The sequence below is a fragment of the Condylura cristata genome, unplaced genomic scaffold, assembly GCF_000260355.1.
Source record: "Condylura cristata isolate star-nosed mole 26May11 unplaced genomic scaffold, ConCri1.0 scaffold00027, whole genome shotgun sequence".
NCBI lineage: Eukaryota > Metazoa > Chordata > Mammalia > Eulipotyphla > Talpidae > Condylura > Condylura cristata.
The window spans coordinates 6,832,186-6,855,979 of record NW_004567128.1 but is presented as its reverse complement, the minus strand read 5'-3'; the positions used below and the strand labels follow the sequence as shown (position 1 = coordinate 6,855,979).

The window sequence follows — 23,794 nt, the reverse complement described above, 5'->3', positions numbered from 1 at the left end:
ACAATTAAAATAAAGGCAGCTTTCGTCCAGGGAACTTGTATTAAGTAAAAATCGAAAACCTGAGCTTCAAGAAGTTTAAAAAAAAAATCCTTACCACAGGTCCCGAAATCATAAATTATAAATCTGGACAGGAAAAAATAAAAAAGCCTCTCTGGAGAAAGAAAGAATACTTACTCCCAATTATTTGCTTAATGTATCAAGTTTGGTTGTTGTTTTTTTTCTTCCTTAAATTAGCCTTAGGAAATAAGCTAAGTAAACAAAATTAGAGGACTAAATTGTTTTTTACATATATACATTATATCAATTTAATCGTGGTGATAATTATGTTTAAAAGGCCAGACAATTCAAAGGGATCTGACACTCTCCAACTGAAGACTCTCCAACTCCTCTGAAATGGTAGATTATTCAACAATCTTGGAATGATTCTCTTTATTTAACATGCCTCTCAGAGTTCTATCATTTAATACAGTCAAACTGAATTATTTTTCCTAATTAGGTTTCCTTGTACTTGTGAAATGCTCAGCATACACTGTGCTGGTAGCTTTAGTTTTACAGCTTCTCTTCTAGCTCCTTCCCCCCTCACTTTTACCCCCAACCCCCCACCCCATCCTCACCCTACCCCACCCCCCACCCCCCCGGAAAAAAAAGATTTCCTTCCCAAATGTTCTCTTCTCTGCATTTGTCAACAGAAACACCCACTGGTGGTGTCAAACTGGTAATAATGCTGCAGGCTTCCTTACTCCTGTTCCAGTGTCAACGCCAAAAACGCTCAAACCGAAAATAGCACTTTAATAAAGAAATGGAAAGGCTCACTAAGGTACTCGACTATCATCTTCTCAAAAAGAGGCACCCCTTTAAAAAAATTATTAATGAACGCTAAGTGAGTTGTCCAATAGATTATACACTAACCCCCCAATACTAAATATGCAGGAACAAGGTAAACACAAGTTTTCACAATTTGTGAATAAAATATTTTTTAACACTTAAAGGAATTAAAAACAAATTTGCCTCTAAATGTCATTCACCTATAAATTCCCAATAGCCTTGGTAAAGATGTCTTTTCTGTAACCCTCGGGCAAGAAAAGAACAAGCTGGAACTGTTCCAGGAGATGTTACCTAAAACAATAATCCTATTCTGTACACATGAATGTCTCCTATTTCAGTCAAATGCTCTCAGGCAAATTAATTTGTGTAATCTCTTACATTAACTAAATAACCGTTAGGTCCAAACAAACCTAATTCAGATGCAAGGGAAGAAATTATCTTGTGTCTGCAAGACTTTCTGAAATCAAGCTTAAATTTCAGCCAATTAAAATAGATTGTGTTAACCGAACACTGTCTGCAACTACTAAATATCACAGCATCCGTCAAAGCTCGCGGTGGAGATACTGAGCTCAGGCTTTTTTCGCTCCGGCTTCTGTGCTTTAACACTCATGTGGAGCGAGAGAAAAAAAAAAAAAAAACCCTCACGGATGATCTGCCTTTAGACTCAAGGGTGTTCGGGTTTTTTTTTTTCCCCCAACACGGGCTCAGAACGTGTCCACGCCAGCAGGTCCTGTTCGTTCTGGGAGCTAGTGCCCAACCCCCGGATTTCATTTCTATCAGGGTCCAAAGGGTTTGACGGTCTGGTAAGGGACCAATTTCTACTGCTCCCCACTCTGCCAGTCGTGAACTTCACAGCAACCACGGAAACTTGTTCGGGGAGGCTGAAGGCGGCGCGGGGCAGGCGTGAGTCCCTCGCCCACCCTCGCGGGCAACCAAGGTCAGCAGGGCCGGGGAAGCGACTGGCAGCCCGCGGCGGGTCCCGGGGTCCCGGGGTTCCTCGCCACTCGGGTGGGGGCTCCTCAGCGCAGGCTCCTCCTCGGCGCCGGCGGGAAGGGGCTTCCCTCGCCGCAAGCCCGGGGGAGCTCGCGCCGCGGGGGCGGCGGGGCGGGGACGCCGCAGACCCGCCGCTGAGGGGAACCCCGCGGGGCGGCCTCGATCCGCCGCCTCACCTCGCACCCTCCGGTTTCCCCACACCCCAAATATAGACCCAGTCCCTCTCCAGGGAGCCCTTCCAGTGCCTCGCTGAGCCCCAGAGGAGGGGCCACTCCAGGTTGGGGCGCACTCGCAGCTTCTCCCCGTTTGGGGAGACCGGTGCCGCCGCCCCTCTCACGCCTGCCTGGGGGATCGGGTGGGTCCCCTCTCGGGCGAGAGAAGCTGGGTAGGCGCGGGACCGACGTGAGGACCAGACGGTGTGGCGGGAGGGTGGCGGCGCGACTACTCACCGCGCCGAGTCCCCCACCTCCAGCCGGGGACCCCAGAGCTCCAGAAGCCGCCGTCGCCGCTTCACCTTCCCCAGCGGCAGCGACAACTAATCGAAACCTCCGGCCCCGCCCTCTCGCTGAGGCGAACGCGCAGCCTAATTTGCTAACTGCCCCGCCCCGGCCTGCCCGCTCGGGCCAATGGAGAAGCTCCTCAAGCCCCGCCAGGTCCCGCCTCCACCCCGCCCACTTCTGCCGAAGCCAATGAGAAAGAACCGCTGGGCCTGGGCTCGGGCTCGCGCGCCCCGCCCGCGCCGCTCGTGCTCGGGTCCCCGAAGCCAAGGACCACTGATCCCTTGTAGAAAGCCTGCCTGCGCGCGCACGCGCGCCCCGCGCCTCCACGCGCTCCGGGTTTGGTTGCCCCGCCAGGCCCTAGCAACCTGGGCCGGGTGGCGGGATGGGGCGGGGCCCGAGGCGCGAGCTGTCGGGGAAGGGGGGCGGAGATCGTGACTGGGAATGGGGCGGCTGCAAGGATGCGGGACCGAGGAGGCCCGGGAATCCGCCTGTCACTGCGGAAAAAAGGGGAATCCTGCCTGCGGCGCAGCTATCCTGGCCTCCCTCCGGAGGGACTCGTGCCGGAGGGGAAGGGAGGGGGTTGAGGAAGGGAGGGCTCGGGGAAGTGAGGGAAAGCACATTTGGGACGAGAGCCGAGAGACACTGCTTGGAAATAAAGGACGGAAGACAGTTATCTCTATCGTTGGTAAAAATGATACCGAGATCCATTGCTGCTGCTGCTGCCCAACTGTTGCAGCTACGCGTGCACACACACATGCATGTATACGCACACATATACACACACTCGCACGTCCACTTATCCTTCAGCTTGTGATGCCTGGGGTGAATCAGGAGCAAAGAACTAGTAGCCTGAGCATTCCTGACACCGCAGCTGGAAGCAGGCAAACGGCTGTTAGATGCATGCTGGCGGCAGCGGCAGCGACCTATAGCTCCGCTTGGGTCCAATGCTCCGCCACACGAGATTCCCCAGTCGGCATGAAAGCAATGAAGTCATCGCCCAACCAGCAGAAATGTAAAGATCTTAATACCCGTCATGGAGCGGGTTTCCAATGAGGATGAAGAGATGATGAAATGGAAGGAGATACCTTTCTAATGCCACTTTTTGAAAATTAAGAAAAAATATTTTAAACACATTGTGGGTCGACCTATGCAAATTCACTTAAAAAAAAACAAAGACAGAAAAACTGGGTGGGTTTTTTTTTTCTGGTTTTTAGGAAAAGCACAGAAAATAGACTGCATGAGGTCATAGCAGGCACCAAATTAGAAATATGCAGTACTGTAATGGGAAATAGATAACTTGGATAAAATCCACTTCATCTATTCCTGTCTCGAATGTGGTAACAATATGTAGCAATATGCAGGGTTTGGCCATTCCGTGCCAAGCTACCAGTAGGGCTTTCTTTCCTTAACATGGTGAATATTTGATGAGGGAATGAAGGTGCTGGCTTTCCCTTCGGCTTTTTTTCAGGAAGCATATTAGAACATTTACAGCTAGGAACAGTGAATTAGCAGTGAGGGAAAATGGAGTCAGAGGCAACAGCAGAGAGCTTTGCCGAGTCTCCTGCCTCCTCCAGATGCAAAGTAACAGCGCTGTGACCTCAAGTTTCGCCTACTGGGAGCCAGAATTCCTGGGCAATGGCTCCATTTTTATCTCAGTGTGTCACTGCCTTTGTCCCAGGAATTGCAGTAGCATTACCTTTAAATCAAGTGAAGAATGATTTATCTGTGTAGATTCCCAGCAAGATAAGGCAAGACCAATACCTGAGTATCTGTTGAGACAGCTCCACTCCGGGGTGTTTGTTTTCACCTGGTTTTGAGTAGTGGGGGAGTTAATTGCAATTTTGATTGAAATAGTATATTTTCTAGAAGGTTACTAAGAGTTCACAAGTCCCAGGCTTCGATTTAACTGAGCTCTTTCCTTATGTAGAAAGCACACTAACATAATATAGCACTGAATGAATGCCTGCTCTGTGCCAAGAACTTGACATACATTAATAGTTGCCAGATAAAATACAGGAGGCCCGTGAAATTTGAATTTCAGCTAAACAAGGAATAATTTGTAGTATAAGTATGTATTTGTATGCTGGATTCTTGCAGCGCAGGGGTAGAAGACTAAACAAGTTTTCTAACCTTTCTCAAAAAAATTTTTTTTTTCCAAAACACCACCTCATAATTCAATCAGGATTTGGGAGGAAAAACTTAAGAACCAAATCAATGGGTAAGCTTGTAGTGTATATAGAAAGAGGTGCATAGACTTACACTAAAAAATTATTTGCAGTTGATCTGAATTTCAAATTTAACCAGGCTTTCTCTTTTTGATTTGCTAACTCTGGCAACCCTACATACATCATCTCCGAGTCTGATGGTTCTCTGCCAGGTTCTCCATTAGGTCACCATTTTCCCCGAGCAAACAACAGCTTCAGAGCCGCCTCAGCATCTGTTTGCTCCTGCCCCTTCTAACAGCACCCCAACTGTGTTCGGGTATCCACTCCAGCTGCACTTCCAGAGAAGTGGGTGCTGATTAGTCTTAGTTAACCAATGTGTGACCCAATTAGACTAAAGGAAAAGACTTAGCAGGCCTTGGATTGGAGAGAAGGTTCCTCTGACTATCCTGCTGGCTAAGCAAGGAAGCAAGTAGGCTGGTTCCCTCTGGCAGCCATCTTGTGGCAGGAGGGCAACCAGCCTTAGATCAAAGCCGCTATACTAAGTAACACAGAGTTGGAAATAAAAGAGAAAAAATGAGTTGCTTCATTAAACAAATTCTGCCTTTTCTTTGCATTGAAGGCAGTCCGAATCGGAGTTCCTGACAGATGACTCAGACGCATCCTGCCACAGATGTTACAGCCTGTGGGGCCTGACAATAAACAAGTGGTCAGCAAGATGTAAGATGTTTGTAACCTGGATATATGTGGGACAACTCTAGAAGATTAAATGAGCCGTCTTTTCACTGTCCAAAAGTATTTATGAAATGCTCATCTGAACCTATACCTTATGATGCAATCAAAATCTAGGAGAAAATGTTAAGAATGAAATCAATGTGTAAATGTGGAGTGTTTGCAGGAAGAGGTGAGCATTAGTTAATCCTTGGCCCTGCTCAGAGCTTACGTCAGACTCAGATATTACTTGTTTTCATGTAAAGTTCATGCCATTTGGGAAAATGTCATTTTAGAAATGTGAGTCCAGTCCCTCATTTTAAACAATTACAACCTCTATCCCTGTCCTACAAACACTGAGTTTAATCATGAGCAGCATAGAAGGAATAGAAACATCAGCTTCAAAAGACCCAAGTGGGAAAGCCACACAGAAGAGAATGGCCTAGGAAAGCGAAGGTTGGCAAGCCAGTGTAGCTTAGTGGCTAGAACACGAGCCTTGGGAAGCAGGTCTCTGGTATTCAAATTCATACCAGCTCTTGTTATGGCCTTGGGCAAATTGCTTAACTTCTCCATGTCTCTCTTTCCTTCTCTGTAAAATGGGGATGGTGATAATGATAGTGTCTCCCTCATAGGCCTGAGTAATGACTTACGAAATGCTTAGCAGAGCTTCTGGCCCATGGTAAGACTATGAGGATTAGACATTATTGAGCAGGTTCCCTTCCATGGAACATCAATTTGAAGCAAGTTTTTTTTTTTTTTTTTCTAATCACTGCCTATTTTTATGGCAAATTTGCTTTGTGTGTTCCTTTACATCATGGATAGTTTCCCTGACCTTCAGGTCTTTTCCATCTATTAAAAATCAAACCAGGTAAAACCTGAATGTTGTGTTTGATTTTAACTTCCCCATCAACACCTGACAGGCTAGTGGCTCAAGGCATCTTAAGTGACCACAGGGTGTGATCCTCACAGCTTCTAGTTGCTAAGGTCACCTGCCCCACAGAAGCCCTACTCCTCCTAGGAGGGGCAACAAGAAAAATCTCTTTCAAAATACTATTATCTGTGAGTCAACAATACACAGAAAACAAGCCACCATCTCCCAAGGTCAATTCAATAAGTTAGAGCTCCAGTAACTCAAAGAACCACTCCAAAATCCTGAAAGAATGTTTCTAACATTTATTGCCTGGGTTAGAATAATGGTTTCAACAGTTTGAATAGTGTGTGATCTTAGGGGCAGTTACTCTCAGTGTGTCTGTCTCCTCACGGTTGGAAGGGGCATAATAACAGGTTGTTGTGAAAATGAATGCAGGGTTAGATGAGTTAATGCAGAGAAAGTGTTTGAGGTAGTGCTGGCACAAAGAGACTGATCAATGACTGCTGGCTGTTGTTCTGTGCCAGGCATTGTGTGTATACCATCTCACTGAATCCTCACATTGACCCCATGAATGATATCTTAGTTTGGGCTCCCCCAAAGCAGACCCTAGAACAAGGATTCAAGCATAAGCAGTTTCATTTGAGAGTTGATCCCAAGAAATACCAGAAGATGAGTGGGTGAGTGAGACCGGGAAGAGGAGAAGCCAAGAATAGGTGTGCCATCAAGCCAGTTACTGCTGTGGGGGCTGGAGCTCAGCAAGACTGTCTGAGGAGCTCTGGTAGATGATGTAGACCATTCTCCCCTCCTAGAAGGGAAGCGAGGAACTGGGCTGTTTCTCCGCCATTCTGAAGGCCTTCCGGGCATTACCTCTCCAGAATTGCCAGTTCTCCCCATATGCAGGCAGAGGGGCTCCCACAGCCTGGGAAAGAACCCTCAGGCAGAGTTGCAGGCACTCTCCACCAGCAGCCCTGGGTAGGTGGGGGTGAGTGCCAGGCAGACAAGGGTGGGGCAACACTGGTATGTCCCCCAGGGAATCGTGCCGATTTTACAGAACATGTGTTTTACAGAAATATAGCCATCAGGGAATGTTCTCCAATCACAGACAGTGCCAAAAATAGCCGAGAATAATATGGACTCTACATCTGAGGGCTCTTGGAAAAACATAAACCTGGAAGTCTGGTACTCCGCTATTTTGAGGATCATCGGAGAGAGCAGTGACATCTAGAACCTTCCCTCAACCTCTATCCCATCCTGCCCATTTTCAATTCCCTGGGGTAGCTGCAGATTCCCCTAGTCTCTCTCAGTCTAGGGTACGCAGATCACATGGTATCAGGGCTATCCAGGGAGCTGGAGGGTGGAAATGCTAATAGATGCTGTTACTGATGTAGAGGGCTTTTTATTTCGAGTGTAATATCTAATAAGATAATGGAGATGCTCTGTCTTTGACTTTAGAAGAAGGAAGTCAGCTAATTATATAGATAGCAGCAGGAAATGTGTGGGAATTGGGGCACATAATAGTGAGTAATTCTAGCATCTTTCCATCTGGTCTAAATAATTTAATAGTTCTATACACCCCTGGCCTGATGAGTCTAGGTAGAGGTGATTCCTAACATACAGTTCACTCTGCTCCCCTTAACAGCATACAAAAAATTATGAAAGAGACTGAACCAAAGGAGTATGTCAGATATATGTTTCTAATGCTTATGATTTTCAAATATCAATAAATTTATTTTTCAAGTCTGAATCTGGATGAAACCAGATTCCCTAGCTAAGCATCAGCCTACTGATATACTTGGAGAACTATCATTCAACACTTTGAGTGTTTACTGTGCACCAAGCATTGTGCTGAACAATAGCCATGGATTATCTCATTTAATTTTTGCAATGCCTCTGTGACATTGTGTAGTGCTTTAAAAATAGCCCCACAAAATTTTCCCCCCATTTCTCCCTTCAAAAGCTAAAGCTAAATTCTCTTCCCCTTGAGTGTGGGCTACACATAGCGACTCACTTCTCTAAGCAAGGTGATTCGTTAGGCAGCAATGGGTAACTAATACACGTAACACCTCTCTTCATTTTATAGGCAAGGTTTGAGTAACTTAGCCACGCTAACCCACGCAGTAGGCTGTGAAATCAAGATGCAGACCCAGGCAACTGAGTCCAGAAGCCTAATCCTGAACCACAGGCTATACCCTCTCAGCATGAGAACCCACTTACATAATAGTGCTATGTATCAGGAACGTTCTTTACAGTCTCGGATCAAAAGAAAGCCTTTTTCCTACCTTCCAAAGGTGTCAAAGTAAAGTTACTATTCCTTAATGAGAACCAAATGATGATGAAGTATGTGAAGGCACACAAGTGATGCACTCTGTGGCCATTTCTTTTTGTCTTTTGCTTACTTGCTTGGCTCAACTGTGACATGACTTGATCAACGTCTTGCCATGTCCCTCCTTCAAATGGTTATTAAACTTCGAAATGACCCAAAAGGATACCCTGCCCTTGAATCTATGCAGATAGACTGAAAGGTAATATAATCTTTCCTATCTCAAGATTGTAATTAAAAATTGAAAAAACTACACCCAGCACTTAATTTGTATAGGAAACAAATGAGTTCACAGAGTCTCAGTCCTAAGAAGAAATAAAATGGCTGTGCCTTTCATTTTCTGGGTTTAATACTAGAACTAATTCAATACAATTTTACAGACTTTTTAAGGGCACCTTAGGATTCTGAGCTGGTTAAATAAAGACACACACAGTGAAAAACATATTGATATTGCTTCCTCTCAAATCCTCTCAATTCTTGTTCTTAAAAGTGCTGATATTATAATGAGTCATTAGCATAACATTGTTCTGTGTGCACTTCTAGCTGGCATCTTCACTACCTAAAATCAAGCAGAAATGGTTGAAGAACAGCAGTTGCTGTCATTAGAAAGGTAGCACAAAATCTAGTGGACCTCAACTATTCACTGCTGTCACCTGTATTGATCAGTGCACCATATTATTCTTTTGCCTTAAAAATAAAGATTATGTCTCACTTAGTTTTGTTTTCTCAAAGCTAAACATTCGCATTTGCTGAATGAATCAATCAATGAGCTGATCGGTGAGTTCCCGCATCATTTTGTGTTGTGCTGCTACACAATAGAGGAAAATTAAAGATTTGGAAAATTATCTTAAGAATACGCATTTCAAAAAAGAAGAAAATGAAGACTAGAAAGCTGAACTCAGTAGCACTAGGTAAATTATCATTAGAATAAAAGGGCATGGGGGCTGTGTAGGGAATTTGAGCTGTCTGTACATTTGCCTCAAGTTTTCATTCTGTTATTCTTTTTTTTAAGTTTTATTTTTTAAAGATTTATTTATTTATTCTTACATAACTGGGGTACTGGGGTACAGGTCAGAGGTGCAAGGGTGGTGAGAGGATTCACCAGAGACAGAGTGGGGAGCAGAACAGGCAGATCAACTGAAATACTCTGGAGCAGTGGACATGTCTACTGTGAGAGGTCTACTGTGCCATATGGGTCAGCTCCCTGGCCAGGGATGGAACTCATGCCACAGTGGCTTGGGAGCGCTTCATAGTGTTATGCGTTAACTCACTGAGCCACCAGGGAGAGCCCTCACTCTGCTATTCTAAAAGACTGTCTTGACCAAGTTTACAGATAAAAATCCAATATGACATCCTAAATATTTAAGGAAATTAAGAGGGGCAAGTCTTATTTTATGCATTATCTTGCCTTTTTACCACCCAGAAACACAACTTTTCCATTCAAAAGATATTACTGTTTATTACATTCTCAAGCCAAGGCAAAGATTCGCTGTGGAGTATTTTAAATAATACAACTCATTGAGGGCAATCTTTACAGACTTTGTTCTCCAGAAACTTCACTAAATTTTCCTAAATTTCACATTCATGATAAAAGATCAAGTCCACCTCATTTCAGTTATCTATCAAATTGAAATTTTACAAGACAGATGTAAATGAGAAGAAAACTGCCCACATTTTAAAACAAAGGTCAAAACATGCTACCTCATCTACTAGTGAGTATCAAATTACTTAGAAGTGTACAAAAACACCAAGACAGGTGTTACGTATGTGGATATTCACTGCATAGTTCTTTCAACTTTTAGTATTTGAAAAATGCTGATGAAAATGTTAGGGAAAGGCTGTTTTGGTGAAAAATATATAGATATAACACTTTGTGATTTTACATTCAGAGTTTCACAGAAAGTCACAACCATATTAATGCTGCCAGTCTCAGTATTCTAACTTAACTAAGGCCAGGTACAAACATACAGACATCACCACCACCATAAATCAGTTACTTACTTTTTTTTTTTTTTAAAGATTTATTTATTTATTCATACAGAACTGGGGTACAGGCCAGAGATGCAGAGGGTGAGAGGATTCACCAGAGACAGAGTGGGGAGCAGAGCAGGCAGATCTATGAAGTACACTGCTGAGAGGAGCAGCGGGCGGGTCAGGAGAGGTCTGCCACGCCATGTGGACTCCTCCGGGGCAGGCTGGGATCGAACTCACGTGGAAGTGGCTTAAGCTTCTTAGTGCTGTGCTTTAACCCGCTGCGCCACCAGGGAGGGCCCAGTTACTTACTTTTTTAAAAAAGATTTATTTATTTATGCACATAAGAGCTAGGGTGTTGGCCAGAGCTATGTGATTATGGAGTTATAAAAGGTTTCTTCCCCAGAGACAGAGTGGGGAGCAGGACAGGCAGATCGACGAAGTACACTGCTGAGGGGAGCAGCAGGCGGGTCAGGAGAGGTCTGCTGCACCCTGTGGGTCAGTTCCCTGGCTGGAGATCAAACTCATGCTGCAGTGGCTGCCAATAGCTTCATAGTGCTGTGCTTAACCCCTTGTACCATCAGGAAGGACCCCACAAATCACTTACTTTCACTGCTGTGATTATCTCAAAACAGAGACCACTACTCGTCTAACACACCTGTAAGATTTTCTGTGGAATCTGCCCATTATCTGCAACACAGTTCCTTCCAATAATTGACTTAAAGACATTTAAGCTATTTTATACACACACTTATATATTTCCTTTGTTATATTTAGGGTCGGCACTACCTCTGTGATATTCTCTTCTCCGAACTAGATAGAGGTTAGAATTGTATAGAGGAATAAATCTAGCTGGGCACATCGCTAACCCAGAAAGATGTTCTGCAGCTAAAGATGCTTTAGCGTATTGGAGGGATGGTCTTACACACATAAATTATTTTATTTTAAAGATTAATTTTTTTTTGTGCATACAGAACTGGGGCACAGGTCAGAGGTGCAAGGGCGGTGAGAGGATTCACCAGAGACAGAGAGGGGAGCAGAACAGGCTGACTGATGAAGCACACTGCTGCGGGGAGCAGTGGGTAGGTCAGGAGAGGTCTGCCGTGCCATGTGGGTCACCTCCAGGGTAGGCGGGGATCGAACTCATGCTGAGGTGGCTTTAGCTTCTCGGTGCTGTGCTTTAACCCGCTGCACCACCAGGGAGGGCCCCCACACATAAATTATTTTAAAGAATGCTAACTCCTGAGCTGTTATAGCTGCCAAGTTGAGAGGAAGCAGTTAGGAAAAAAGAATCATATGGGCAAATGGAAAAGAATCTTTAAGCTTCAAAAATTGTGGAGAAAGATCAGAAATAAACACACCAGCAAACTGTATTTTCCAAAAGATAGCAGCCAAAATATCTCTAAACCACATGTTTTTCTTACAGTATGTGTGACACCCCTTCCATTAAGGGGTGACAGTTCATGGTCCCTCCCCTTGAATCTGTGCTGACTTGTGATTATGGAGTTATAAAAGGTTTCTTCTTATTTCTCTTGGGGTGCTCATTGTTTTCACCCAGTCAAGTTGTTGTGACAAAGCCCATGTTACTTTACAGAGAAGTGACCATGCAGCGATGCCAACAGTCAGTCCCATACATTTCTGGAAGTGTATCCAGAACCAGGCCACACCCAGTCCTGCTTAGACTGAGACTCGTGATGAAAGTAAATAATTACATGTCACTGTGCTTAGAGGTATTTTGTTTCATAGCAACAGATCTCTGATAGGATCTAGCATACAACGTGTCTCTGATACAATGTCTCAGACAAAAACCACATGAATCTACCCACACTGGCTTCCAAAATCAAGAAAACAACTATCTTACTGTTCTAGTAGGAGACAGAGATTGTGCAAACAATTGACATCTCCTGATAACAATAATCCAAGTACTTCACTTAAGCCAAGTTTATTTATCTCTCACCTGGGAAGCTTTTTAAAAATGAGAATCGCTAGCAAATGGCCAGGTTGACTTGTATTCATCCACCCAGCAAAGATTAATGAGAGCTGATGAGGAAGAAAGCACTGCATTTATCAAAGTAGGGTGCATGCGGGAAGGGCCAATCACGTCTCCAAACTGCTAATAAATATGGACATGATCAAAAGTAATCATGAGAAAAGAAGGAAAGAAAAGGCTGTTACTTTACGGACTCACACATAAGGTAATCAACTCCTGGAAACATTGTATGGACTAACCAAATAAAACCCAAACCGAAGATTTTTGTCTCACCAATCAACTTCACTAGCGTAAAAGATACAACTTAACGTCGTGGATAGGAGATTCCAACATGTCTTGTCCACCAACTTCTAAGCAACAGAATTGCTAACTAACACACCCATCAAATGACTGCAGTGTCTTAGTCTCCTTTGGGACTCTGATTCATAATGAACGCCTTTACACGAGGCAAAACCCAAGACACAGTCTTTGTTTTAGGGACCCCCAGCCTCGATAGAACCTCAGGCTCGGCACCCCCAAGTGTTCTTTCAAAAGTAGTTCTGAGAAAAACACCTGGTAACTTGATAGAAACCAACTTATAAATTTCTGATAATGTTTTATGCACTCTTGGCAGCTTGCATTTTAACAGCAAAATCTCTCTTCATAACCTTGCACGATTCAGTGAGACTACCAGCATTGTTCATAATAGCCAAAAAGTGGAAACAACCCAAAAGCCTATCAGCTGACGAATGGGTAAGCAAAATGCAGTGTCTCTATACAACGGAATGTTATTTGTATACAGAGGAGTGAGACACTGAATGCAATACACCATGGATGACCTGAAGACATGACTGATTCCATTTATATGAAATGTCCAAACACAGACAGAATTCACAGACACAGAAAGTGGATTATGGGGCTTCCCTGTTGGTGCAAGGGGATAAATCTCAGCACTATGAAGCTGTCCGCAGCCACAGCAGCATGAGTTCGATCCCTGACCAGGGAGTGACATGACACAGCAGACCTCTCCTGTCTCGCCTGCTGCTCCCCTCAGCAGTCGATTTCAGTAGACCCACCTTTTCTGGCTCCTCACTCTGTGCTGATGAAATCCTCTCACCCCCTACGCCCCTGCACCTCTGGCCTGTACCCTGGTTCTGCGTGCATAAATAAATAATCTTTAAAAAATAAAAACTAAAATAAATAAAAAATTGGTCCAGGAGCAGATACAGGGGTTGCACTATAAAAGCCCACCCAGCAGCATGCACTGCTTTAGCACCCCCCACCCCAACCGCCCCCACTCAAGCATCATCCTGAGAACATCTTAGAAATGCAGAAGCTCAGACCTAGACCTCCTGACACAGAATCCATTCGTTGGGCAATGTCTCCTTAGCCAACCTAAAGCTTTTAAGAAGTTTTCAGTTATGTCGCAAAGCAAAGCAAAGCAAGGACACAATCATTATACCCTTCAAGAAAAGGGACCACTCTTACAAAATCTTCAGTAATGTACTGGTACCCGCTGCTTTCGGGAGGCAAATGCTGTAGGGCTCGGGGTGTTGGGAGGGGGCACCATTGGCTAGTACGGTGTTTCCCTTGGGGGCAATGAAAATGTTCTGGAATTAGATAGTGTTGCTCAATACACACCTTTGTGAATATAATGAAAACCACCGAATTGTACGATTTGAAAAGGTGAATGTTATGGTATATGAATTACTGTATATGTCAATTAAGTTGTTAGAAGAAAAGGTCAGTGAGACAAGCAGAGAAGGCATTTGTAGGGCTGGTAAGAGTACTTTACGGTGTCTAGAAATTCCCCTGAAATCATTTACACCAGGGTTTCCCTGCTTCAGCACTGTTGACATTTTGGGCTGTGCCTCTCTGCTGTCAGAGGCGTCCCGGGCACTGCAGGATGCAGAGAGGCTTCGCTGGCCTCTCTACCCACCAGATGCCAGCAGCGCCCCCTCCCTGGTCCTGACAGCTCCAGTTGGCTCCTGGCAAAACAGCCATTGACAAATGCTCCCCTCGCCCCGGCACAAAATCACCCCTGCCTGAGAGCCACCGATTCGGGTGTATAGTTGGCCCTGACTTCATGGTAAGAAAGCTTTTTCTTAAAACAAATCTGATTCCCTGGCCTTGACAAAATGTCCTCTTGTTCTTTTATCAGTGGAGATGGTAAAAAAAAAAATTCCTTGAGCAGTTTTTCAGATGCCTAAGTCCTTGATTTTGTAATGACCTTCAACCTTTTGCCTGCTCACTTTTGCAACTTCTCTTCACCTATCCCATTTTTTAAAATCTCGAATTCTTTTTGCATCTATCCACCTCTTAGAGTTGCTTTAAAATCAGAAGTCAGGGTCTCCTACTGGCGCAAGGGTTAAAGTCTCAGTGCTATCAAGCTATTGCCAATGGAATGAGGGGAATGAGTTCGATCCCCAGCCAGGGAGCTGACCCGGGTGGTGTGGCAGACAGCTCCTGACCTACCCGCTGCTCCCCTCAGCAGAGTTTCAGTAGATCCACCTATTCTGCTCCTCGCTCTGTCTCTGGTGAGTCCTCTCATACCCCTGCACTTCTGGCCTGTCCCCCAGTACTTACATATATTTTTAAATAAATAAAGTAAACCTTTAAAATCAGATCTCTGTCTGTCAGGTTCAAATGGGAAAACAGAACCCATGTTTTGAGACCTAGTGGAGAGAATTCCCTACAGAAGAGTTAAGAGGACTGAAGAAGGGAAAGCGGAAAGGGCGGCAGAGAGTCCTGACCCACAGGGAGCCCCACTCCTCCTAGGACTCCTCCTAGGACTGGAAAGCAACAGCGCGAAGAAGAGAGCACACCCAAAGCCAGAAGAGCTGTGCTGCCAGGCTGGGGGAAATCTCAACCCCTCGCTCCTTGCCCAAGCCAAGCACCTGGGTTCCCACAGTTGCGGCAGGAGCCCCAGGCTGTCCCCAACGAAGGGTTGTTTTCTTTTTAATGACGCGGGGAAACTAGGATATAGTGCTCTGCAGGAAAACCAAACTTATGGGATGATAATAACTGGCCTTTTCTGAGCAATTACTACCTGCAGGCGCTTCCCATGCATTATCTCATTTAACGAGATAACAACTCTCATGGTCCATATTATGTCCACTTTACAAGCGAGAAAGTAGAAACTCTGAGAAGATTAAGTTTCCATGAACATGTAAGTTCACGAAGGAAAGACTTTCTCTTTTTCACTCTCATATTCCCAGTGCAACATAATAGTCTTTTTTTTTTTTAGTTTTTACTTTATTACAATTGCTTTTTTTTTTTTCTGATCCCTTATGCTCCTGCTATGAGTGAAACCATCTGGTATTTTTCTTTCTAGCTTATTTCACTAAACATGACCCCCTTCTAGCTCCATCCATGTTGCTGCAAAAGGCATGAGCTTATCTTTTTGGTTGCCAAGTAATATTCCATTGTGCATATGCACCACATTTTCTTGATCTAGGTTGATCCCGTTTTTTTAGATTTATTTATTTATGCATACAAGAGCTAGGGTGCAGGCCAATGACGTGGGGGTAGGGTGGAGAGGATTCAGCAGAGACAGTGGGGAGCAGAACAGCAGATGTACTGAAGTACACTGCTGAGGGGAGCAGCAGGGAGACAGGAGAAGTCTGCTAGACACACACACACGCACAGATGATAAGGGAAAATATGCTACAATCTTAGCAGTGATTCTCAGTGATTCTCATTGGTGAACTTACAGATGATTTCCCCCATTCTGACTTTTTGGGTATTATGCACATTTTCATCTACAGTAAACATAGCTGCTTTCATAGTCAGGATAAATAATGAATTCACTTATTTTTTTTTTAAGTTTCTTTTTTTTTATTACAAAGTTTATTTTTACATCATTTTGCACATTTTTTTTTTCCATCTCGATTGTAATCCCCGCGGGTTTCCCAACACCAAATCACCCCTGTGCCACCACCCTAGTCCCGTGCATTTCCCTCCCTTCCCCCCCCCCCGTTTTTGATCCCATTTCCCACTCCGCCCCCACAGAATGTCTCTGGTCTATGGTTGTTCATTATTTTTGTTATTTTCTCGCCTGGTCCATTATACTCCTGCTATGAGTGAAACCATCCGGTATTTTTCTTTCTCTTTCTGGCTTATCTCACTAAGCATGATCTTTTCCAGCTCCATCCAAGTTGCTGCAAAAGACATGTGTTTCTCTTTTTTGGTTGCTGAGTAATATTCCATTGTATATATGTACCACATCTTTCTAATCCAGTCATCTACTTTTGGGCATTTGGGCTGATTCCATGTTTTTCCAATTGTAAATAAAGCAGCAATAAACATGGGGGTACAAGTATCTTTTTCAATCAGTGTTTTTGTGTCTTTTGGATAGATACCTAGGAGTGGGATTGCTGGGTCGTAGGGAAGCTCCATGTTTAGCAGTTTGAGGAACCTCCAGACAGTTTTCCATAGTGGTTGTACTAGTTTGCATTCCCACCAGCAGTGCAGGAGAGTTCCTTTTTCTCCACATCCTCGCCAACAATTGTTGTTGCTAATTCACTTATTTTTTAACACAATGTGTACGGCAGAGAGGCAGGCTTTTCTTTTTCCTCATGCCATGGCATGTCTGCTGGATCTTGCCAGGGGATGGATGGCAAGATCTCGGCCACAGCCCAGCTCTGTGCTCAGCAACAGGTGTGTGAACTACTGGCCCCTGGATCACAGTCTCTTGCTGAGTGAATCGGTGCAGATAGGCACAGCACTTCAAGCAGGTGTGCTTTTTGACTTTACACTATAAATTCTCAGTTATCATCCACTGTTTATTCTGTCATAAGAGATTCCTTGGAGCACCCTGCCGAGCCCCCTACAAGTGGGGCTCATTGTCGCCCCCGCATCTTGAGCTATTGGCCTTTTAAGGAGGGGTCTCCACTGCACAGAGCCACTTGGCCTGGCTGGCCTGCAGCCAAGGACTGATGGGTGCAGGGTTATAAAAGTCTGGCCATCTTGCCTCAACCCAGAACAAAGCTCCAAAACTTCCTGAGGCGGTGGTTGGGATGCTAGGACAGATGGGCTTCTCCCTTTGCTCAGCCTGCTTCCTGCTGCTCCCTACCACAAGGGTTACCCCCAAAGATACTTCTTAATGAGTATCTTATGTCCACTTGAGATTCTGCTTCCTGGGGAGCCCAACTTGTGACAAGTCTCAATTCTTATTTTTTTCTGTAAAAATTCACCTCATATCCAGCAGAGAAAGTGGAACATTATATGAAGAAATGAGGAATGGAAGGACATTTTGTAATTTAGCAAAGTATGAGCACAGGTAGCTAGCTTTTCCATTAACCCAAAAAGCTCCATTATCCCTCTGCAGCTCTGGCTAAGATAATGTGTCTAACGTATCACTCCTCTCAGAGGGATCCGTAAAAGGGAAAAGCCTTCCTCACCTGCACTTCCCTTCAAAAGTGTATTCTAGTGAGGATATTTTAAGACTAGTGGCTCTTCAGTGCCACTCAAATCTCCAACAGAAGAGCCATTGGTCACAGTGATGTCCCCATTTCTCAACCATCTGCCTACTCAGTGGCTCTAGACTTCATCCAACTTATCACCAGAAGGAATCCTTTTGGCTCTTAGGAGAAAATGCAAGGGAAGTCAAAGTCTGACCATTTGGCTAAAACTAACTAAATTCCCACATTGTTAAGTGCTCACTTCAGCGACCCAACTATAAAGAAGACACAAAAATGGACCAGGGAAAAGAAATTAGAAGCACCGGTTGGTGGTAATAGGAAAGGAAGCAGGTGGGCGATCACTGGGCCTGTTTAGAGACCCAAGGAGGAGTTGGGGAAATGTCTCAGGTGCCATAAAGTGCCCGCCACAACTCTTGCTGTCCCTCAGGGCTCTGGGCCTGTGCCAGTCCCATCAGTCCATCTCTAGCCACTTACCACATCACAGTCCTCTGCTCCTGGACCCCTCAGTCACCACGTGCAGCTGCAGGTGAGGGAAGTGGCTGTTTTCACTCTGTGCAGGTGGGTAGGCCAGGAGGGCCTGTGAGGTAATTAGTTGCTGCTATTCCAAATCAGGCCCTTCAGCACATTTTTACTGTCATGAATCAGTGTTTGGACTCTATGATACCACTCTGCTTCTGGAAAAGAAAGTTGGTTTTTTCAGCCCAACCCAGGCCCCTTAATCTCTATGCCATTGATTTAAAAATCAGCTTGGGGCCCTCCCTGGTGGTGCAGTGGGTTAAAGCACAGCACTAAGAAGCCAAAGCCACTTCAGCATGAGTTCAATCCCCGCCCCGGGAGGTGATCACATGGCATGGCAGACCTCTCCTGACCCACCCGCTGCTCCCCTCAGCAGTGTACTTCATCATTCTATCTCTGGTAAAGCCTCTCACCGCCCCTGCACCTCTGGTCTGTACCCCAGTTCTGTATGCATAAATAAATAAATCTTTAAAAAAAATCAGCTTGGAACAAATTCTCTTGGGAGTTGGAGTCTCTCTTCCTTTTCCACCTTTTCACATACACACACGCATGTCTATGTACACATATCAAGCATTAATCGAAGCTTGAAACCCTTCAGCTTTAGGTAACTGTAGCATATGCCTTCATTTATTAATTCAACTGTAGCAAATTTCTTTTCTTTGTAAAGATTTATTTATTTATGCATATAAGAACTGGGGTGCAAGCCAGAGGTGCAGAGGGTGAGGGGATTCACCAGGGGCAAGGTGGGGAGCAGAACAGGCAGATGGATTGAAGCACACTGCTGAGGGGAGCAGCGGGCGGGTCAGGAGAGGTCTGCTGCACAATGTTGGTCAGCTCCCTGGCCAGGGACTGAACTCTTGCTGCTGCGGCGGTGGACAGGTTCATAATGCTGAGCTTCAACCTGTTGCGCCACCAGGGACAGCCCAAAGTAGCAAATTTCTATAGATTGAGAGAATGCGCAACAAAGGAAAGAGTGTGCTGGCCATCTGAGACCCACACTTAGGTCATGCACACTCACCCTCAACCTTGTTTTGAGCTCTGCGATTCACCAGCTGGGTGAGCCTGGACAAGTACCTCTGAGTCTTAGCTTCCTCACAACTGTACCTTCCTTAGATTTATCAGAACTCAAAATGTATCAGGTTTTAGTACCATAAGGTGACCACCTCTGGGATTTCTGCAGCCAGGCCTATCATAAGTCAGCCCCCTAAAGGTTTCTTTGCCTCTATCTCGGATGCAATACAGCTCCCAGAGATTTCTTTCAAAGTGTCAAACTGGGACATAGTTAACTAATTTGAGGGAGCAGTGGTGTCCAAGTGACACCATCTGGGAAATCCTGTCTATTTAATGTCTAATCTACTCGCCCTCACTTGCCTTTTGCATTTTGTCCTGCGGAAAGCAACTCGTTGCAGTGGTGTGTGCAACTCAGTCATAACGATGTGCACAGCGGGGGGTGGCGTACTCACTGCCCAGCATCTTTCCGGTTTTGTGGAAGGCCCTTCTTTGGTAACTCAGTAAAGCCCAGTGCCCACGTAACCCAGTCGACATACTGAACACCCTTCAAAGCAGCTCAGCCCAGCCTCCAGCGGTGGCCACACTGCCCTGCAGTCCTTGCGAGCGAGCGTGCCGAGGCAGGCCCAGCGCACCGCCCGCAATGCTCCTTAGGAACCAATTTGCACTTGCAGTATCTCGCCCCTTATGGAAGTGTCACAAATTTCTCAAGTCCTCATTCGCCACTTTTTTTTTTTTTAAGTCTCCCCATAGTATACAGCCTGTGTGATTTTCCCTCATTTTGGCTGCGTCCTGCCCCCAGTTAAATCTTCTCCCTGCTAGCAGCTCTTGACTCCCTTTGCAAAGTAATATTAACCAGTCGTGAGTCTTTCACTTCTTCAGCTCTTTCTCTTCATTACAAAGACAGCCTCAGAATTTGTGATAGGCTGGGATAATAGAATTGTATTAAGCCAAAATTTATAGGCTGGAGCCCTGAGCCCCAGTGAAACGGCATTTGAAGATGGGGAGTTTAAATTACCCTTCGAAAGGTAGTTCAGATTGAATGAGGCCTTTCGGATGGGGTCTGAACACAATAGGGCTGGCGTCCTCACAAGGAGAGGAAGCGCGTCCAGAGGTGCACAGGGACAGAGGAACAGCAGAAGTCGCCACCTACAACCCCAGGAACGAGGGCTCACCGGAAACGGAATCTGTGGCATCTTGACCGTGAACTTCCAACCTTCAGAAGTATAAGTATATCTGTATATGGGTATATATATACCTTTATTTGAAGAGAGATGAAACATAGGGCTTAATGAATGGATCTCCACTCCAGGGGACTTCAGCTTTCTGAAGTTCTTCTTGAATAGAATTTCTAGATAGAATCACTTGAGTTGACTGCATTTGCCTTCTTACAGATGCATTTGTAATATAAGTGCAGACATCTTTACCAGTTCGTGCGTGAAAACTTCAAGGATTCAGTGAAAAGATCAGTTTAAGTAATAATATATTTGGCATGATGGCTTTCCTAGCTAATTACTGTTAATCGCTATTTAAGAGGATTTTCATTGCTTCCAAAGAACTTTAAAAATCATGTTTAAGAAAAGAAAGGCAAACCCCCTTCCCTTGGGGTCATGATTTGCCTTCCTGTTCTCTTCCCAGTGATCACAAGATTCCTTCCCTTTTAGCTCTGGCTTGACATCAATTCCTGCCTCTCATGCCTGTCACAATCCTGGAAAAGCCATCAATGTCTCCTCCTGTCACCATGCCTTTTCTCTTGGTTCTTTGCTGCTCTACTTCTTGATCATGTGGTCACTAGTCCCTGCTTCTCTGCTGAAAATGTCACAATGTGAAAACGTCACAATGTGGACAGAATGAAAACATGGGGACAAAGTAGAAATGGCATGGGGGTTGCAAAGTAATGTTAACTGCACTAATCATTGTCTTAGACCCTCAAGAGACCAACAGAATCAAACGTAGCAGGTCCAGTGATCAGTGCATAGTTTTAGATAATAGTAATTGATGGAGCCTGGATTTAAGCTCAAGCCTGCGATTCCAGAATCTTCTCTGGGCAACTCTGATGGCCAATAGAGGGGCAAGAAATGTGCTGTAGGGCTGCAGAGAAAGACACATTTACAGTGGCATTTAAAGGCAGATGAGAAATGAGAACCAGTAAAAGGTCAGCTTCCTGAGAGAATTAAAGTTTGATGAAGGTTCCAGGTCCTCAGCGCCCGAGATGGATAGAGGTGAGAGAAAGCTGGAGACCATTAGACACTCTTCAGACTTGCTGTTGTCCTGCCCAAAGGATGCTAAGTGGTGAAGTAATCGACAAGGCCATGGAGAGCTGACGCCTGCCTCTCACACTGGGCCGCCTGCATTCCCACAGTCGGCTTTCTCCTGTGGCCTAGTTTCGGCTCACGCTTCTCTAGCTCCTGGTATCTTGCTACTCTTCCTCCCATAAGAGAGGACCTTTGGTGTACACCCCCCTCAACCATTCAGCTCAAAAGGCATGTTCAATCCTGCCGCTTTGGGACACAGCCCAACTGAGCCTGGCAGCTGGGACTGACTCTTACACCTCCGGTCTCAAATCACCTGCTTCACAGTCTGATCGCTCAGGTGGAACTTTAAGCTCAAAATTTACACACAGGAGTTCCTAATTCCAGAGCTGCAAGCTCCTCCCACCTTCACTGAATCCTTGAAGCTTTCCCGCACCATGTACTGTCCTTGGCGGTGTGGCTCTCCTCCCTCCCTGTGGAGCTCCCATCAATTTCTCTTTCCTCTTGCAGAGGCAACAGCTGCCCAGTGCTGGCATTGAGTTCCCAGCTCCCTCCATTTCTTTCCTATTTCCACAGCTAGGGTCACAGTCCTAGGTCAGGCCGCTGCCTCCACGCAGCTTTCAAAGATGGCTCCGACTTCTGAACCGTTTCTCCATCTCTGGTTCTCTCTGCCTTCCAGTCCACCCTGTGTGGCACTGCCAAGCGGATCTGCCTAAATCACAGCTTGGATCCTGTCACTGCTTAGCTAAGAAAAGCTAGCACTGCCCACGCTCCGCAAAGAAAGATTCAGGCTCCTTAGGGACTCGGGGGCCTTTTGCAGGCTGCTCTTGCCTGGCAGGTGAAGACACAAGTAGAATGATCCAGATGGAGAGAGGTTTCAGGCTTCACCAATCCTGTTCCAAGCCATCCACCCTCCAGGGCCAGAATTTCGGACCCACTCAACACTGGCCTGTGTTTGCATCTAAGATGTCTCCTCTTGCACTTCTGTGCTTGCAAACACCCCGCCTTCCCTGGAAGGAGTGCTAACTCTCTCCCTGACCACTCTCCAGAGCCTGGCCAGCATCCAGAGCCATTTTAACCCCACTCTCCGTTGAAGTGTTTGCAGGACCTTCCCAAGGTTCCTCCCTTCTGGGGAATCTCAACACAGCTACCCATTACTAGCACCACAGGTGAGGGCGTCCCCCACAGCCATGTGTTTGCACAGGCATGTGAAATGTCAGATTTCTCTGCATCTTCGTATGCTCAGCAACCAGCAAGCACTGATGGATAATCCCAAAGCTGTATGTAACAACTATCTACACAACAGCTAACACTGTTTTAACTTTCAGGGTTTCATAGAGAAAAGACAATAAAACACACCAGCATGCTACCCAAGGGGGAGGGCGAGTACCTTGATATGTAGTGTTGGCTGATTTCCATGGTGTAAATACCCTGACCTTGGCCAGTTTCAACTTACTGCTGTGCTGTCACTGCAGGTGCCCTAATCACATCACCCCAAGAATCTCAGCTCTGGCATGCAGAGTATTTAGAGCTAGGAGCAAGGAAATCCCTGGAGGCTGAAGAGAAGTTCTGTCCTTATTTGCATCCATCCCCCTTCCCTAATCAAAGCTGAGATCATTATTGCCTAAGCTTTTGCCTGTCCTTGTTTATGAGGTAGCTTGGAGAGTGGCATTCAGGTGAAGGTTGATCTCCAAATAAATCCTTTATCTGCAAATCTCACCTCTGCTCTGAGAGTGAAAGGTGAAGCAGACCTCCTCACCTGCCAAGACTCCCCTTTCTTTCTCCTTGGAGTCACAGACCCTCACATCAGCCTACCCCTCCCTACACCAGGCGCTCTTTGGGGGTGCCCTCTTCACACAAGTGGGCTTTTCTGGGCTACCCCTGCTGGTGCTGTTTTGTTTACTAGTCTAGGACCCAGAGGGTGGGGAGTTCCCCCTTGCACCTGCAGCCCAGAGAGGAAGCTGGGAAGGGCCAGTCGCAGGCACCCGCTGGAGATGGACTTGGAGGCCACTGCAGGCTCCCACTCCTCTGGCAGTAGGCAGGGCTCAGCCTAGGGGAGCCTCAGTGGGGGTGAGGGGTGAGGTGAGAAAGCCTCTCTCTCCCCCACTCTCTCCCTAACAGGCTGAGTCTGTGGCTCCTCACAGAAGAGCCCTAGTTAGGGCGTTTCTATGTCTCTGTTACATAACCAGGCTGTGATGAGTATATCTTTGCACGTCTCCTTCACCCGTGTGGGAGAATTTCTCGACAGTTGGATTGCAGATCAAGTAGAGAAA

At 45.7% G+C, this 23,794-nt stretch overlaps 1 protein-coding gene across 1 annotated transcript in view; it reads right to left on the bottom strand.

Moving 5' to 3' along the window:
* Positions 1-2,307, bottom strand: part of CDKL5 (cyclin-dependent kinase-like 5) — a 144,901-nt gene extending 142,594 nt beyond the window's left edge. Inside the window, exon 1 of the mRNA XM_012730240.1 lies at positions 2,268-2,307. The gene's annotated coding sequence lies outside the window, so the exon portion shown is untranslated. The remainder of the gene's footprint in view (positions 1-2,267) is intronic.
* Positions 2,308-23,794: the final 21,487 nt, after the last annotated feature.